This window comes from Stegodyphus dumicola, chromosome 6, assembly GCF_044657685.1.
Source record: "Stegodyphus dumicola isolate Sdum_Otavi_A_Nest chromosome 6, ASM4465768v1".
In the NCBI taxonomy this organism is placed as follows: domain Eukaryota; kingdom Metazoa; phylum Arthropoda; class Arachnida; order Araneae; family Eresidae; genus Stegodyphus; species Stegodyphus dumicola.
In genome coordinates, this window is record NC_140773.1 from 35,993,782 (window position 1) to 36,011,576 (window position 17,795).

General features: G+C 28.9%; 1 protein-coding gene across 1 annotated transcript in view; it reads left to right on the forward strand.

Moving 5' to 3' along the window:
- The window catches only part of LOC118182172 (protein turtle-like), a 553,469-nt gene extending 539,916 nt beyond the window's left edge, over positions 1 to 13,553 (forward strand). The window contains exons 13-14 of the mRNA XM_085818215.1: positions 10,933 to 11,068; positions 13,407 to 13,553. The gene's annotated coding sequence lies outside the window, so the exon portion shown is untranslated. The remainder of the gene's footprint in view (positions 1 to 10,932; positions 11,069 to 13,406) is intronic.
- The last annotated feature ends 4,242 nt before the right edge of the window (positions 13,554 to 17,795 follow it).

Here is a 17,795-nt window from a genome sequence, read left to right on the forward strand (position 1 = left end):
CAAAAAGTAAGATCAACGCAGAAATCTGAATCACTTTAAGAAGATTTTACAGCCTAAGCATATTTCGTTAAATTATTCACTAAACGTTAGAAGCATGAACTTTAAAAGAAGCGGAGTTTTACATTATTAAGTTAAGCATTAATTAAGATAATTAAAACAGATGCATAAGATGTGTTAGGTAATCCTAAAATGAAGGTTTATGTTTATATTCATTCCATGTATTAATTCAAGCGGTTGAAGTTAAGATAACTGAAAATTTAAATTAATTCGGTTTAAATATTGGCTTAAATTATAATCCAGAAGACTTAATGAGCTTTCAAACAATATTTAACTCATTTCGTAGCAAATTAAATAAATTATATTAATTAAATTCAAATTAACTACTAGACAGAATTTATTAAAAATTAACTAACAGTAATACAGTATATTACATGAGTATGTGTTTGATTCGACATTTTAAAAGCTCATAATCCTTTATTTAATTAAAATTCACTTACCAATATTTGAATGCAATATTTGAATCAAAAAACTAAAGCTCCCCTTTAATTTTTTGAATAATCTTTAGGAGTTCCACTAATCAAAATCAAATTTCCTAATCATTTTTAATACCAAGGGGATAGGAAAGCTAATCATCTAAAATAATTAATTAAATGATATATTTTTATTGTAATTACCACCATAAACAATATAAAGTAAACATATTTTATGAGTAAATTCAGTATGAAATAATGATTTTCTCTTCGTATTTAACATAAAACACTCAGAATTTATAAAGTTTCAATGATTCTATTTTGCTTTTACTTTTTTGAAAACTGTAGGCATTCCATTCAGAAACAATAATAATTTTATGGATCTCTAAGTTCTACAAAGTTTGAAGACCAATACTATACATGTATCGAACGCAATTCAGAGTAATAGCTTTCGCTTCGGAGAAAGTAGCATCATTTTTTATTATGATATGGACTTCTCTGCATTATCAGAATTCGATAATGTAAGTAAGAACTTTAAGAAATGATAAAATTTATAAATGTTTTAAAGGTTCATATTTAAATTTGTTCCGATAATCTGCGGCACTCTATTTCTTTTTAGCTGCAATTCTTTCAAAAACTCCCATAGGTCACCTCGATTTCTGAAGTTTTCTAGTCTCTCAACCAACTGTTTCGATTTTACTCGAAATACAGAAAATGATCTCCATTTTATCGGTTCTTTTCTTTTGCTTTCTTCTTTATCCCAAACTTTTGCCAGTAAATGTTATTTTATTTTGTAAAGGCAAAAATTGCGTTTCTGAAAGCGCCGCTTTTATTTTCAATTCAGGGAAATAGAATTGAAGCATTTTGCATGTCCTAATATAGTTTTCTGCTTTCCAAATATTCACCGTGTACGAAACAAATGTTTTTTTTTCTTTCCTTGCGAATATGAAAATAACTGTCTGCTATTTTGGAAACATTTCGTTATTCAGGTTTTTTTTTTTTTTTTTGTCTTGAAACAAGCTTTAGGGAAATGCGCAGAAAAGCGAAGTGTTTTGGAACACTAGTTAGTTTATTTTATTTGTAAATATATTTACAGCACTATGTAATGAATAAATAAATCTATTTTTCCGTACATGCTATGTACAATATATAAGTTCACAAACTTCCAAAGAAATTTTAAAAATTGTCTTCAAACATTTATTGTAGAGTGTACGTATATTAACAGAATGTACTTTCCTTGAAAATTAAAAGAAGCTCAACTTGGGAATAAGTTTTAAACTTTTCAATTACAAATATATTCGTAATAATAATTTTATAATCGTATTTAACTTAATGTCTTGAAAATGTTAGTCTTGTAATTCTCATGACCCCATCTATTTTTCTTGTTTTTCTCAAAAAAAAAAAAAAAAAAAAATATTTTTGAATTATCTTTACCTTAAAATTTACCTTTAAATTTTCTTTAACTTAAAATTTATCTTTAAATTTAACTTCGAATTTAAAATTTATCTTTCAGATTCTCAAACGTTTTGCAGTGCTTTCTGAGTAAATAACTGGTTTAAAATGCGTCATATTTATTTTTTATAATTCTGAATTTTAACTCTCTGAGTAAATAACTGGTTTAAAATGCATCATATTTATTTTTTATAATTTGAATTTTTATAATTCTGAATTTTTTATGATTCTGAAATCTGACTTTGATGCATTTTCTGAAGAAAGACTACAGTTTAAACAAGTAGGAAATAATATTTTTAAAATTCCCTAAAACATGTTCTCTGACATCATGAATATTTTAAGTAGTGAATTTCAATGCAGCATTATCAACTAACATATGTTCTGTATACTTATAAATATTTTGCATGTATCTGAAGAGTTTCTGAATTAAAACCTTAGCTGGGTTCTGTCTGAAGATCTGATTTAAGCTTTAAGCAAAATTTTAATATTCCCAAGTCTACTGTGACAATATTTTAAATTGCACAACTAGTTAGAGTTTAATTTCTATACTACACATAGAGAATAATTGTACAATAATATTTATTTTTTTTTCAGTTTCATGTTAAAATCTTTACTTTAAGAATAGATTTTACTACCTTAAACATATTCATCTTCTAGTTATGGTATTAAATAACACTCAGATTTTCTAATTTTAATAGCAGATGACATATTATACTTAGCCAGACATTATGTCACTTTTTAAAGCAACAAACAACTGCGGTGATTCATTAATAAAAATAATTAATGAAAAATGAAGTTCAGCATTTTAGATTGATTTATATAAATGTGTGGCAACACGGCAACCAGTCGACATCTGCTCTCAAAACTCCAGATCGACATACATTGTCTGCAATGGCTGTCCTGTACTTTTGCCTTGTCATACAGCATGCGGATTTTACGCCATAATTTCATGTCCAAACTTTGGCATGTTGCTTGAGAATTACTTGCTGTTCTGAAAATATACGATACACTATGTACCGAAGTATATCATCTTGAAATGTAAGCTAGTTTTGCGAACTTTGTAGTGTGTGTTTTCTTTCTAATATAAACTAGTTTTGCGAACTTCAAGGAAGTCGAGGCAGCGGTGGCGTAGTATAGGGATATCAGATGTTGGCAGCGAAGCGGAAAAAAGCTAAATTTCCATAAATGTATCTCAGATAATAACTGTTATTTGACTGTAAAATGCTACTGATGGAACTTCAATTATGATGGCTGAAAGCTAAATGGATTCCATTAGACAACGCAACATAATTTATCCTGAATTTAAATTAATTTTGTTACCTCATAATATTAACTCTGTAGCGAGGTAAAGCTTCTTAAGTTTAGCACCATTATAACAGCCTATGCGATATCGAACCGAGCGCAAAATGACATTTGTCTAAAAAACGACACACGTTTCTCTCTCTGAATTATATTTCTTCTTTATACTATTGCGTATCAGGTTTCGTAGGGAAATCCTCTTAAATAACTAAATCAGATGAACAGGAAGACTTTGCAACTTTTCTCAAATATATATCAGCTCTTACGGTAAGATATAAAACTATAATTAACGCTAAAGGGAAACAAAAATCTGAAAAGTTTCAGATTTTATATTACGCTATTACGCACAAAGGGACGTTTCTTTAACGTTTCGTGTATTACCTTTCTTTATTACATATCATGTTCTTCCCACTTAAACCATAAAATTCAATTCAACAGCAATATCACAAAATATTTAAAAGAGCAGATCTTTAGAATTTCCGATACACAGTCTCGCGCTGTGGAGATAAAAATATTTTTATTTCCGTACAATGCTGCCATTGCTTGCTTTGAAATCGTTGAGATTTTTAATCAAAAACTCAGAAATGCATTACAAAATATGAAATAGATAATAAAACAAATTCCAAAATCCAAATTTAGGCTTTCAGGTGCCCATATTCGGATGGAGACGTACGTTATTCAAAATCTTATGGCTCTTTTATCACAAAGTAAGGAACATACAAACATTTATGCAGATTCTTCATTATTTAATTTCTTTAAATATAAAACAGGGCTCCAATATTTGGTGGCAACAATTTAAAATGTGCTTCGATGTTTCTAGTGAATCAACGCAAAATGCCAAAACGAAATTAATAGCCCTTCTGTGCTAGTTAAGGCGAAATGTTTTTAACATGCGAGGCATATTGCAATTCACGAAAATAACTTGACGTTTAAAAGCAAAAATTACCAAGAAGAAAGCTCAGTTATGTAGAACAGACAAGAATCTAAGTTGACCCACAACTCTCACTGTCATATATTTATAGATATGTTTTAAAGAGAGGATAAACGTTTCGAGAAGCTTCGAGAAAAATCACTAGCAAGGCTTCGAAAATGCGTTTCCTAAAATTTCCAGAAGACTCTCCTGCTGCTAAGACCGACGAGATAATTTCTGCTCATATTTCTAGTTAGTCGACAGATAATTAAAAGATCTACAATATAATAAAGGAAATAAACATGTACAAACATGCTAAGTGCACACAAATTCAGTATTAAATAAAATAAATATGAAATTTTTATTTTAAATCAATAATCTTTTTTTTACTTAGTAAAAACTTTTAGTAGAAAGGAAGTATTCTGATCGCGAAATGATTCAGGCAGCATATTTCAACGAAAATATCCATTTTGACCGCTTTCGAATGCAATTTAACGATGGTTTTGCGTAATATCTGTACGTAAGGACAAAATAAAAGACTCTTTTCCTCCAAAAAAATTATAAAACTGCTGTAAAATGAATTCTGAAGAGAATTTTTTGTGGCGTCTGTACGAACGTATGTACGTACGTACGTACGTAAGCTCTTATATGCTTGTAAAACAACTCGCATTTTGGTTGCAATCGACCTGACCAAACGTATATAAATATATGTATATATATATCCACTATGTTAACCGGTTCAGTGATCTCAGTTTCTTTATTCTTGTAAGTTGTGCATTTTTTGCTTTAAAAATGATTAAATTATGTTGTTCTTTTCTTCCGGTTAAGGTTTTTAGGCCTTTAGTAAATTTGTATGCAATAGTTTTAGAATTATCAACAATTTTAATGTTGTTCAAGTGCCGATAAGCCTAATAATTTTCTGATGGCGGCCATTGCTTCTTTACATTTGAAACAGCAGAGTAGTGGATTTATTGCCAATCTAGTGAAACGTAGCTTCGCAACAAAGATAACGCCTTCATTTATTATTGAGAATTAAATCATGCTTAATCCTTTCTGAAATTTTTTCGAGGAAATAAATGTTTGAGATTTACTTCATAATTTTTAATACAGATATTTTGAGTTTTTATGTATTTTTACCTTCTCGCGAAGTGAGAACTGAATTAATTAAATGAGAAATACTCAATCGTCTGTGAAAAACTGTTTCTTTTTTGTTTTCTTTAATTTCTTTTATACATCGTTCTAGCTTTATTATAGAATTTGAATAGAACATGTGGCAACGAGTAGATAATTCTTTAAATGATATAAATTTTGTGCATTATGTGTTAGAATATGAACGAAATATAATACTATTAAGTGAACCTAGCGCCAGAGTGTCGGTATGGTAAACAAATAGAGTGAAGTTTAAAGAATGCATTTATTCTATTGTTGTTTATGCGCTGTCGGCGAAGTAGATTTAATTCAATCCAATATGTTTAAATGAAATGGAAGAAAAAATGCGTATAATTTAAAATTCCGTATAAGGAAGTCATTTGGTGTACACATCAGATTTTTCTTTATTAATTTGAACTAAACAGATAAATTAGAACTAAACAGATAAATAAGAAAACAAAGATACAAAAATCAATCTATGCACAAATATTTACAAAAATGTACATCGTCATTGTTTGCATTTTAAAACTTTCAGGATTATTGTTCTACTTGCCCTTTTAATGATGAATACAATTTTACTAGTGTAATTTTAAGTTGAATTATTATTTGAATTATTTTTTATCATATTTTTAATTAATGTTCCGTTTCCTGAAAATTGCCCAAGGTTAATTTACAACAGTTATGCTTTAAAGCAGTCATTTATAAAATTAACTTTCTTATGGCTTAATGTAACTGACGAATCTTTGCCTGAATAGCGAGCCTTAGATGCAAATATTTTGTTGGAAATAAAATTTTTGTACCTCATTTATTTAGAAGAATGCTTTTCATATACAGCGAGATTATGGGCATGCTGCGTGAAAGTTGCGTTATAAATTAACAAAAAGACTACATTTGCAACATACAGGTTGAAAACTAAGTAAATTAATATATTAATAACCACAAATTTTAATAATCCACGCGTATGTGCATTAAATTAATACAATTAGCATATGCTGCGTGATGTGATTAAATCCTTGCATTTGTCTGTCGGTGTTTTACCTTTGCTCAGTAAGCGTTAGCTAGTGCTAGGCAATGGAGTTGTTCCTATCCTACAAGAAATATGCTAATGATAACAACTACGAGTAGCTCAGTAACACTTTAATATATTATATTAGTCATTTATGAATGTGCTGAATGCTGCAAGTTTTATGAAGAATGAATAGTTTTTTTAATTAAGAGCTGCTTTAATTAAATTTAACACATTTTAACGCACAGCATTTTAAACTATATTGCTGCAGAAATTTCTTTTAATATTTTCATGTTCTTTGATATTTGGAAACGCAACTCCGTATAAATGTTTAGGCTCTGCTGAGAATTCAGTTAAATTAAAATTCTTGAGAAGCAAAGATCTGGAAATTAAAATAGAGGAAAATTGTAAGAAATTTAAATATTATTTTAATATCCTTAAATATTTCGTGTATTTCCGTTTAACATCGAAGTATTTTAAATGTAAATAAATGTTACCCAGTAATTAATTAATAAAATGGAAGATAAATATTGAGCAATATACGTATATTAATACGTATATTGCTTTACAAAAAACAGTAACATGTAGTTGTTTAGATACTTAGCTTCAGAGAACCCAGATTTCGACAATTAACGTTTAGCAGTCAATAAAGTAAGTAAAATTGTAATCAAACATTTATTCTAATTTATTTTTTTCTTCACATGAGTAATGTTTTCGAGTCTGGTTCTATCCATTTTCAAAATATAATAGTATAGATTCCTAGGTCCACCTTTCTTTCAAAGACCCCCTAACGCTTACATTCCTTATTTTCATGAAAGGAATGTAAAATTATGAGAAACTGCAGAATGATTTGGGGGATTTCTTAAAATCGTCCATTCCTAGGCCTGGGTATAATGGACTTAGTTTCTATTATTTTGCGTACATGATTGCGGAGTTGTAGAAAGTATAAATTTCAGTCTTTAGTTATATAGAATTTAAATTTATTTTTTAAAGCTACGTTATTTAGTTAACGATAATAATTTATATACTGCTGAAGTGCGTAACAAGGAGCATGCCTATTTTATAGCTTACAATATAGTATGTTGTAAGTGTACAGCCGAGATTTTGCCTGAAACCAAGACACTAAATGATTTGCTCGATCAAAAAGGCGAAATTAAATGGGTTGCTTAAGATTTTCCTGCAGAGTTGTGATTAATCATAGAATGATGATATCAGTAATCTAACTTGTCAATTAATCAAGGTCTGATGCGTTATGTTCATGATTAACCCATTAATAAAGAACTGATGAGCATATGTCTTTTATTAACCAGTTAATCAATGTATGATGCTCGTCAATAAATTCTAAACATGCTCTGTTTCGGGAATGAAAGACCGAGGACATAAAATTAAGAGCAAGATATAAAAACCTATCGAAAATTAATATCAAATCAAAATTTTACTTTGCACACATATTCATACATTCACACACAAGTGTGTACATGTAAGTTGAGCTATGCTCTGTATTTTCACCAAGGTATATACTTCTAGTTAGCTGTTTTCTTGAAATAAGGTATTGAATTTTTTTAAGCCGTTTATTCGTTGTGGATGGTGATAATTCTATAAAATCAAATAAACGTTCAGACTACTTTGCCAAAATAAAATTTCACTCGATAATGTATTCGGTGTAATTTAAATTGATAAAAAACTAAAACTTCTATATCTTTAGTTTCCGGACTTGCAAAATTGATGGAAGTATTGGGATGGAAATCTATTGATTCAAAGTCATTTTTCCGTTCTTGCTGCCAAAATAATTCAAGAATTACAAGAAACATTTAAAAAAAAACTACAAACCTCCAGCCGCTCGTTTTTGATGCTGAAGGTTTCCTCTTCAATATACAATATTTCTCAATAAATATTTCAAACATTCTGTATGAATATTTATATAAAGCATAGTTATACACAGGATGATGGAAGCAAATTTTTACAGATTTTATTTCTTTAAATAATTATTCTAAATAAACATTTTCAGTTTCAGAATTCTTAAAATAAAATACAGAATTTCAATAAAATAATACCAACACCTTGGAATAACCGGCAAATATAAAAATACAACTTTTGCCCAATTCCTGCAAAGCAAAATTTCCAATTATACAAATAATTATGATCTGTCAAATTACATGCAAAACTGTTCTTGCAGTTATGTGCAAAGTTTGAAAAAATATTAGTAAATGAATTTGTAGACTCAAATCACCATTTAACGCCTATTACCGATTAAGCTTCGCTTTTTCCGATTAGTTTTAAGAAACAACTAAAATACAGAAGTCTCTCGCTTTTGGAATTAATAATTGAGTATAAAAAAATCTCACTTATTATTAAATATTTAATTGGCCCATAAAAATGTTAATTACTCATGCCTTTGCGAATTTTTCATGTAAAAATATTAAATGTTTTAATTTAACTCATTAAAACCTAAAGAATATTTCTCTGGTTTAAATTTTTCTTATATGTGGCAGTATTCATCCCAAACATACAGTAATTCGCATTTTTAAAAATGTTTTTCATAAAGTTAACCACCTCATTTTTTGAAACACTGTAGAATTTACTAATCAATAATTATGGAAATACATCTTCTGGCACATTTTTGAACATCTTTCTTAAGTAAATAATCTTTTATTAGTATGTAAGTTATATTTAAATTTTATAACAGTTATTTAAAGTTATTGCATCTTTCCTATCCAAGCTTCACCTTACAACTCCTTACCCGAATGTATTTTACAATCTCGTGAAATGCGAATGAGAAGTAGAATAGTATTTAAGTTCAACTGACTTCGCCAGAGACAGCTAGGATTCCTGAATAGGGCGCGTTAGCCTTTGAACTACGTCTCTGTAAGCTGTTACCACGCTCGACCGTATTGCGTGCTCTTTGATAGTTCTCTGGCTAACTTAACATTACTGGAAACTAGTTTAGAATTGTATTAGCTTCGGCTAAATCTCTTTAGTTAGTCATCAGTTTGTTCTTATTGCTTACATTTTGAGTTTAAACCCAAGTGGAGGCTCTTCTGTACGCCCTGAGAAAGGGGCCGATTGTGAATCTTTATTTGGGGTGAATAAAGGGTAATTAACCCATCTTCAGTTTAAGTTTCAGTTCTGGACTTAAGTGATTATTCGCTTAGCCGTTCACCAGGCTCATCAACACTAAGTTTAATGGAATAAAAGTGAGGGACTCTATAAGTAAATAAACATATATTAGGAAAACTTCAATAAACTATAGTATTTATTTTTCTTCCTTAAGACAAACAGGTACATTTGTGCAATAAATTACAGGTTTGTATAATTACTGACGTATGCATTCTTTATAAAGAATTCTTTTAAATATAATTATTTGCTTTAATTCACGTCTATTACAAATAGATATTTTTTCATATTTCTAGGTATCATATGCTGGTCAGTATTGTTCATTTTATACTAAGTTAATTCTTTTAAATATATTTATTTGCTTTAACTCAGGTCTATTAAAGTACATAATATTTTTTCATATTTCTAGGTATCATATGCTGGGCAGTATTGTTCATTTTATACTAAGTTATTTCTTTTAAATATAATTATTTGCTCTAACTCAGGTCTATTAAAGTAGATATTTTTTTCATATTTCTAGGTATCATAGGCTAGTCAGTATTGTTCAGTTTATACTAAGTTAATTCTTTTAAATATAATTATTTGCTTTAACTCAGGTCTGTTACAAATATATAAATTTTCATATTTCTAGGTATCATATGCTGGTCAGTATTGTTCATTTTATACTAAGTTAATTCTTTTAAATATAATTATATGCTTTAACTCAGGTCTATTGAAGTACATATTTTTTTTCATATTTCTAGGTATCATATGCTAGGCAGTATTGTTCATTTTATACTAAGTTAATTCTTTTAAATATAATTATTTGCTTTTACTCAGGTATATTAAAGTAGACAATTTTTTTCATATTTCTAAGTATCATATGCTGGGCAGTATTGTTCATTTTATACTAAGTTAATTCTTTTAAATATAATTATATGCTTTAACTCAGGTCTATTGAAGTACATATTTTTTTTCATATTTCTAGGTATCATATGCTGGGCAGTATTGTTCATTTTATACTAAGTTAATTCTTTTAAATATAATTATTTGCTTTTACTCAGGTATATTAAAGTAGACAATTTTTTTCATATTTCTAGGTATCATATGCTGGGCAGTATTGTTCATTTTATACTAATTCTTTTAAATATAATTATATGCTTTAACTCAGGTCTATTGAAGTACATATTTTTTTTCATATTTCATATTTCTAGGTATCATATGCTGGGCAGTATTGTTCATTTTATACTAAGTTAATTCTTTTAAATATAATTATTTGCTTTTACTCAGGTATATTAAAGTAGACAATTTTTTTCATATTTCTAGGTATCATATGCTGGGCAGTATTGTTCATTTTATACTAATTCTTTTAAATATAATTATATGCTTTAACTCAGGTCTATTGAAGTACATATTTTTTTTCATATTTCATATTTCTAGGTATCATATGCTGGGCAGTATTGTTCATTTTATACTAAGTTAATTCTTTTAAATATAATTATTTGCTTTAACTCAGGTCTATTAAAGCAGATAATGTTTTTTCATATTTCTAGGTATCATATGCGGGTCAGTATTGTTCATTTTATACCAAGTGTGATATATTGGAGAAGGCGAGAAAAACTGTGTCTGAAGGATGTAGGATCTGTGACGTAAAATATCAGCATGGCGTTTATGCCATATGTTATACTTGTAAGTAGTATTATTAACTTGTAAATTCAATATCAAACCTTTCAGATTGGAATGAAAACTCAGAATTACGTGACATGAAATCTTCTTCTCCTACATACGTTAGCTATTATTTACGATTTTTATTCTAGACTAGGGCCAACAAATGGGGAGCATACTATTTCCTAAAAAAGAAGGCGTACGTGGAATGAAAACAAATGTTACCCTTCAAACACCTTACAAGCTTCAAACTCTATATATGTTTTCTATCCTTTCACGTGTTTTTGCATATAAAGTAACACTTAATATCTTGGCTTGCTTTTCTTTTTCGTGGTGTTCATAAGCTTGAAAACTGACTTGGTAATTGTGTTATCTGCTAGTAGTGAGTGGGTTTCTGGCTCTCTATAAATTCTGATGGGAAAGCACGGATATGATTCCTCTCAAAGCCTTTTCTGAGAAAATACTGAGAGACAAGAAAGTTGGGAGACGTATTTAACGTATGTCAGCATGAATCTCAAAATCCTCTTAATGATCGAAACTTATAGAAAATCATTTTTGAATATTTGTCGCATAAAATGTTAGAATTAATCCTTAAATCCGTTTCTTCTAAGACACTTTTACTGTTAAGAAACTAAATCTGTAAATCCTGACTGTTGATATAGAAATTATTTATTTACTTTTGTTACCTATTCTGATTGTTTTTAGAATGCCATCTGAAGAAAAGACAGATATTGCGCTGAAAGTATGTAACAAAATATGTATCTAAAGATAGATAATTTAGTTAAACTATTTTCCCATGATAAATTACGCATATACCGTTACACCAAACTACTGAAGCCATGGGCTGATTTAATTTATTCTAGTTGATGAATGCTGTGATGAAGTAAACCAAATTCTCATGCATTTTTCTATAAGAAACAGTAATGAATCAATTTCTGTCATACATTAAAACTGTATATTTCCTCTGAGGAACGGAACTCATAAAATTTATTGCTTTACCATGGCAATGTATCAAGCCACAGTGGCCGAAAGATGTAAAGATTTTAGCGGAAATAAAATTCGTGGAAATCTTCATTCTTTCAGTTTACAAAACTTTACTCTTTTAAAAGTTAAAACAGAAATTAAGTAATCTGCATAGCAAACTAAGCACAGAAGCTTTTGCAGGTGGATTAGTACATGCCATATATCACTTCGCCAATAACATAGGTACAGTAATCCACGTTAAACTCAAATTGGCCTCTTAGGCATTGGACAGGATAATAACTTCGTCAAGTTAGTCATCAATATTCTAACTGTACCAGACATTTACATACATAAAATGGCTTTTATTTTCAAATGCGACCTTTTCAGCATTACTGATTCAACATGAAAAAATTCTTGGAATGGCAAAATTACATGGAAAATAATGTATGAACGTTTTTTCATCTTGTAATTATCCTTTAAAAATATGATTCAGCTATCTCACGATTCTGCCCAGTAATATTGTCTTATTTCAACATATTTCCACAACTTTGGATGTAGAGACACTAATTACTAATTATTATAAGAAAAGAGGCAAAGTGATTCCTAAACCTCTTCTCGAAACTTCAACAGGTAGGTAGTTTTTCTTTTCTCGGCAGACAGTAGACGGGAAACTGCGGGTTTTTAAAGTCGGTTACTGTCCAAAGAAAGAGGCTGCTGTAAATGAATGACAATAATAATATTGAAATTTTTATCTGCTTTATATTGCCTTGTACTATATATTAGTTTCAATCTCACATTTTCAATAGTTTAACTATATGTAATACACCCAATCATAAGTATGATGAAAATCATGGCATGATAAAACGTTTTACTCTAAAAATAATTACACAGAATAAACATTTTATTAATATCCATCACATGAATATATGTGCAATGCATTCTTCTGTATTTCTACAAATAATATTTTATTTATATTACCATGAGATTTATATATGAAATATGAAGACCAAATAGTGATTACCAAGGAACTTACATTCATAACAAAATTTCCATGTTTGTATCTGTCTCAAATTTTCTTAACTTTTGTTTAACTATTGGGTTTGTCAGTTAAAATTTGATGAATAGTTATGGTAAATTATGAAAAAAGTATCATTTTATAATAATCAAGAATGTTAAAGAGAATAAATATATAGTTTCATAATAAACATAATGCTGTGAGAAGGTTGCGAGAAAAGATATTAATTTGTGTTTGGAATATTATTGAAAGTGTTACGATTTTTAATCAGATCTAAGAAAACTTTTAAACAAAAGAATTTTAGCAGAAAATTTGAATTGCTATTTTTTGGGCTTGAATTCTTTGAAATGCTATGTGAAATTATAATGCATATTATATTTTCAGATATTTGATACTTACGAAAATACTTATGGAAAATTCAGAATTTCAAATAAGAATATGGGATTGAACTGGGAAAAAGAGAGAAGTGCCTTCAATTTGTAAATTTCATTTTTCAAATGATTGTATAAATAAAATTATTGAATATTTTAACGCTTGTTTCTTTAAACTTTTTTTTCTTTCCTAAATAAGGCAACATTATTTTTTTCTGCATGCATTTGATGGAACACCAAAAATTATTTCGTAACCAGGAAAACTGTAATTAAAAAATAATTATTTTACATCATTGTGAAATTTAATTATAAATTTAATGTCAGAGCTAGCACAAAATTTCATTTATTCTATTTACCTCAATACCATTTATGCGTAATAGTTTTGGGGCACAACATAATGTAATGCATTAATTCAGTAAGCCGAATACACTTTTGAATAATGTAAAAATTCAGGAAAAATAACCTCAGATTTTTCTAACTGTTGTCTCATTTCATTTAATGGGAAATAGAAGAAACTGACTTTATCAATGAAATATTAAATCATTCAGTTAGAGCATTTCATGTATTCTTACTGAAATATTAAGTCATTAGAACATTAACATTTTATATAGACCGCGCTGATCAATACCAAATGCATAAACAAAAGAAAACGATGTTTCTAGAAGTTGGCAGCCTTCATAGTCAAAGCAAAATACCTTCATTACCATTCATAATTAAATCCTTCATCCTCAAAGCTAAATCTCTGTGTTACTATCCATTTCAAATGCTAAAAGCTCGGTTCTACGAAATGGTAACAACCTTAATTTTCATAGCTAAAATAACTTTTTACTACTCGTATTCAACGCCTCCACATTCAAAGCTAAATTTCTTCGTTACTACTCATTTCAGATGTCCAATATCTATCTGTGCAAACAGTCATTATGCTAACAGTCTTCTATTTAAAGCTAAACTTCTTCGTTATTATTCATATTCAACGAAGTTTCTTAATTACTATTCATTTCAAACGCTAAACGTTATGAATTTATCTGTGAAAAGGCATTCTTCAATGAAGATATATTAATCCCGCATATTGAGCATATATATCCTCCCGCATATTGAGCCAAAATCATTTTAATGAACTATCCTTTAACTGTCTTTCAACTAATATTTTCGTAATTAAATATGTAAAAAAACAGTATGCTTACAGCGCTGCTTTTATATCCTGACAACTTAGGTCATAACTACGCACAAAACCAAGGTTTACAGAAGAAAAGTACGTTTAGGTTTCAGAGTTCGTAATGATGAGCTAACTAATTGCTAATTCATTTTTCCCTTTGTGGAACCGCAGCCTGATTATCAGACTCATATAACATAAAAAAAAATGCATCAAATAAAAGTTTTAAAAAAATCTGAAAGCTTTCAGGTTTTATATTACGCCCAAAGGGGTGTTTATTTTTTCATTTACACATACATACAAGTTTCGAGAGCGTTTGGGCTAATGATATTTAAAGATGGCCCATCTTTAATGATAGACAGTCTCACGCGCTAGATATAAAAGTGTTTTTTTCGTACAGTATTGCCATTGCTCGCTTTGAAATCGTTGAGTTAGGTGATCAAAAACTCATTAAAGTTTTACAAAATATAAAATACACAATAAAACAAATCCAAAATTCAAAATTCGGGCTTCCAGATGTCTATATTTAGGTGGAGGACTACGTTATTCATAATTTGATATCTTTAGATACCGTTGCTTTTTCACAATGCTGAAAACATGCATACATTCATGAAAATTCTTCATTATTTAATATTTTTAAATATGATAAAGCACGATAATATTTGGTGGTAACAATTTGGAAAGGGATTCAGACTTTTATAATGATTAAACACAAAATCCCGTTTTGAGAATAACAGCCCTTCTGGGCTAACGCTCGTCTGGGCTAAGAAAGGTTTTTTCGCTCTCCTATTGAGCACCCTTTGGAAATGGTCGAACATATCGTTCATTTACCAAGTCTTTCACAAAGAATGTTGCATAGAGTATACCAAAGGGGTGATGAATGTTACAAAAGAAAGCAGCAAAATATACAACTAAACTTTATGCGCGACATGAACCCACACCCTTGATTTCGGGATAGCAGCCAGCCTCCATTATATATCAACCAGGGCAGCCTGTTAACAAGTAATGTAGATTATATTTTCTTAAAGCATGTGACTAGTAAAGAACGTAAATCGCTGCTTATGCAATAGCGTAGTCTTCTCTATTTTACAACAGGGACTACCAATTTTCTAACAGAAATTTAGGCACTTTTCTAAAAAATTCAATTTTTCTCAGAATTCTTCCAGAAGTTTCTTTTTTTTAGGATTACAAATACCTAAAGACATACACGGAATTTGATATGTGTATGAGAATTTGAGAATCACATAGATATTGATATGTCTGTAAAGGAGAAACTGTAAAATTGCACGTGTTAGCAAGGTTATTTCATTAGTAAAAGTGACTGCACACTGCAAAAAAACTCGCTGCAAAAATTTGTGCTAATCGAAGAATGAGAAAGGGTTTCCTAGGCCACCGAGAAAGAATAGTTTTATCATATTTCTAGGAAGAATATATTCTTTCGAAGAAACTACTAACTTGGTCATTTGTTTATGAGGATGAAAGCATATGCCAGTTTGATGATGAGGTGAGATTATAAAATATGTCAGTATGGTTATATACAATTGCATTTAGTCACGTATGGTTGAACACTGAAAAAAATGTTTTTGAATATAAATTAAACACATTATTTTTTGTTGAATACATATTCCACCGACACGGACATAATATTTCACCCAATGTTGTAAAATCTCATAACTTAAGCCTATTTATAAATTCACAGACAAGTTAATTTTAAAGTTCGCGCAGACAGAGGATAATTTCTAATATATTGATTGAAAGTTCAATTAGAATAAAAGGAAAATACTACTGAATTCGTTTTCCTGGATATATTAATATATTTTTTGCGTAGATCTTTCTTTAAAATCTACCCAGAAATAAGCAATATAATGATGAGAATGTTACTGGATAAAAGAAAAGGAAAGACAAATAACTTTTTGAAAACTGGCATAATTTCTTTTGTATTGCCTGAAGAAGATTAAAACACTCATTCACAGTATTAAATTAGTTTAATCCCTGACTTCTTAAAGACCGAACACTGTAAAAACTTTAAACTGGAAAATCAGTAACTCAGCGTTATTAAAATAAAATTTTAATTTCGATTGCATTTTAAATGATTGAATTTTATATCTAAAATTGCAATACAATGTCAAAATTTCAGGTATAAGAGATTTTATGAATGTTTATTCTTTTAAAAATCTCTTAAAAGATATAGACTCAATGACGAAATTACCTTTTTGCAATAATAAAACTTTATTTAAGATGAGAAAAAAAAAATTAACAAGTGAGAATATTCCGCATATTTGCAAATACTACATAAAATGCAATTCAGTATAAGAATATTTTTGTTTTACTTGAACAAAATTTTAAATTGATGAAAATTTTATATATAATAAACTTTAATATTGTATATAATAAGCTCAGATATTTATTAAAATATCCATACATGATGTCTGCTTGTGCTTTGAGTTATTACAAGTACTTTAAAAAATAGTATAACAAAAGAATTTTTTTCAATAAGATTTTCAGTCATACTCACAAGTATACACATCTCCCTAAATAAGTGATACATGCCGTTTGATCCTTAATTCCATCATATTCTCAACATATAACGCCATGGGTCACAATAATAATGATTGAAACTGAATCAGTGCATACAAAGATACTTCATAAAATTAACTTCATTTCTGTCTATTTGAATCAATAAAGCACTAATACCTTATTTTATTTTTGAATGTGAATAATATTAAAATTCAAAGGCAGAAAATATTTTTAAATCAAAATATTGCATTAGCTTAGATGCCAAAACGACATGTGTCCTAACCATTCCCTTTTGAAAACCAAATCTGTTTTTCTATATAATCATTTAAAATCATATTATATAATCATTTAAAATCATATTAAGATATTTTGTTGAAATTATTTCTTTTCCCTTCCGATGGAACCAATTTTCTTTTATTATTTATCGTCTGTCGCCGACTAGGTCACGTGACTGGCGGCAGAGAAAGAATGTAATAACTCTTAGAGTTTTAGCTTGAGTGCGACGCTTGAAATGATCTATTCTTGGCCGCACAGCGGTAATCAACAATTATAATAATTGTTCTTGATAAACTAATCTTGGCCCTGTAATGGGGAAATTTATATTATATGTAAATTTTGTGTTCTGAATAATGTAAATAATGTACATAGGCGCTTCATTAAATATTTCTGTGTTTCAACTGGAAGTTCTTATTTTCAAGTTGAGTCTTTTACGTGAAAATGGTATATTGACTC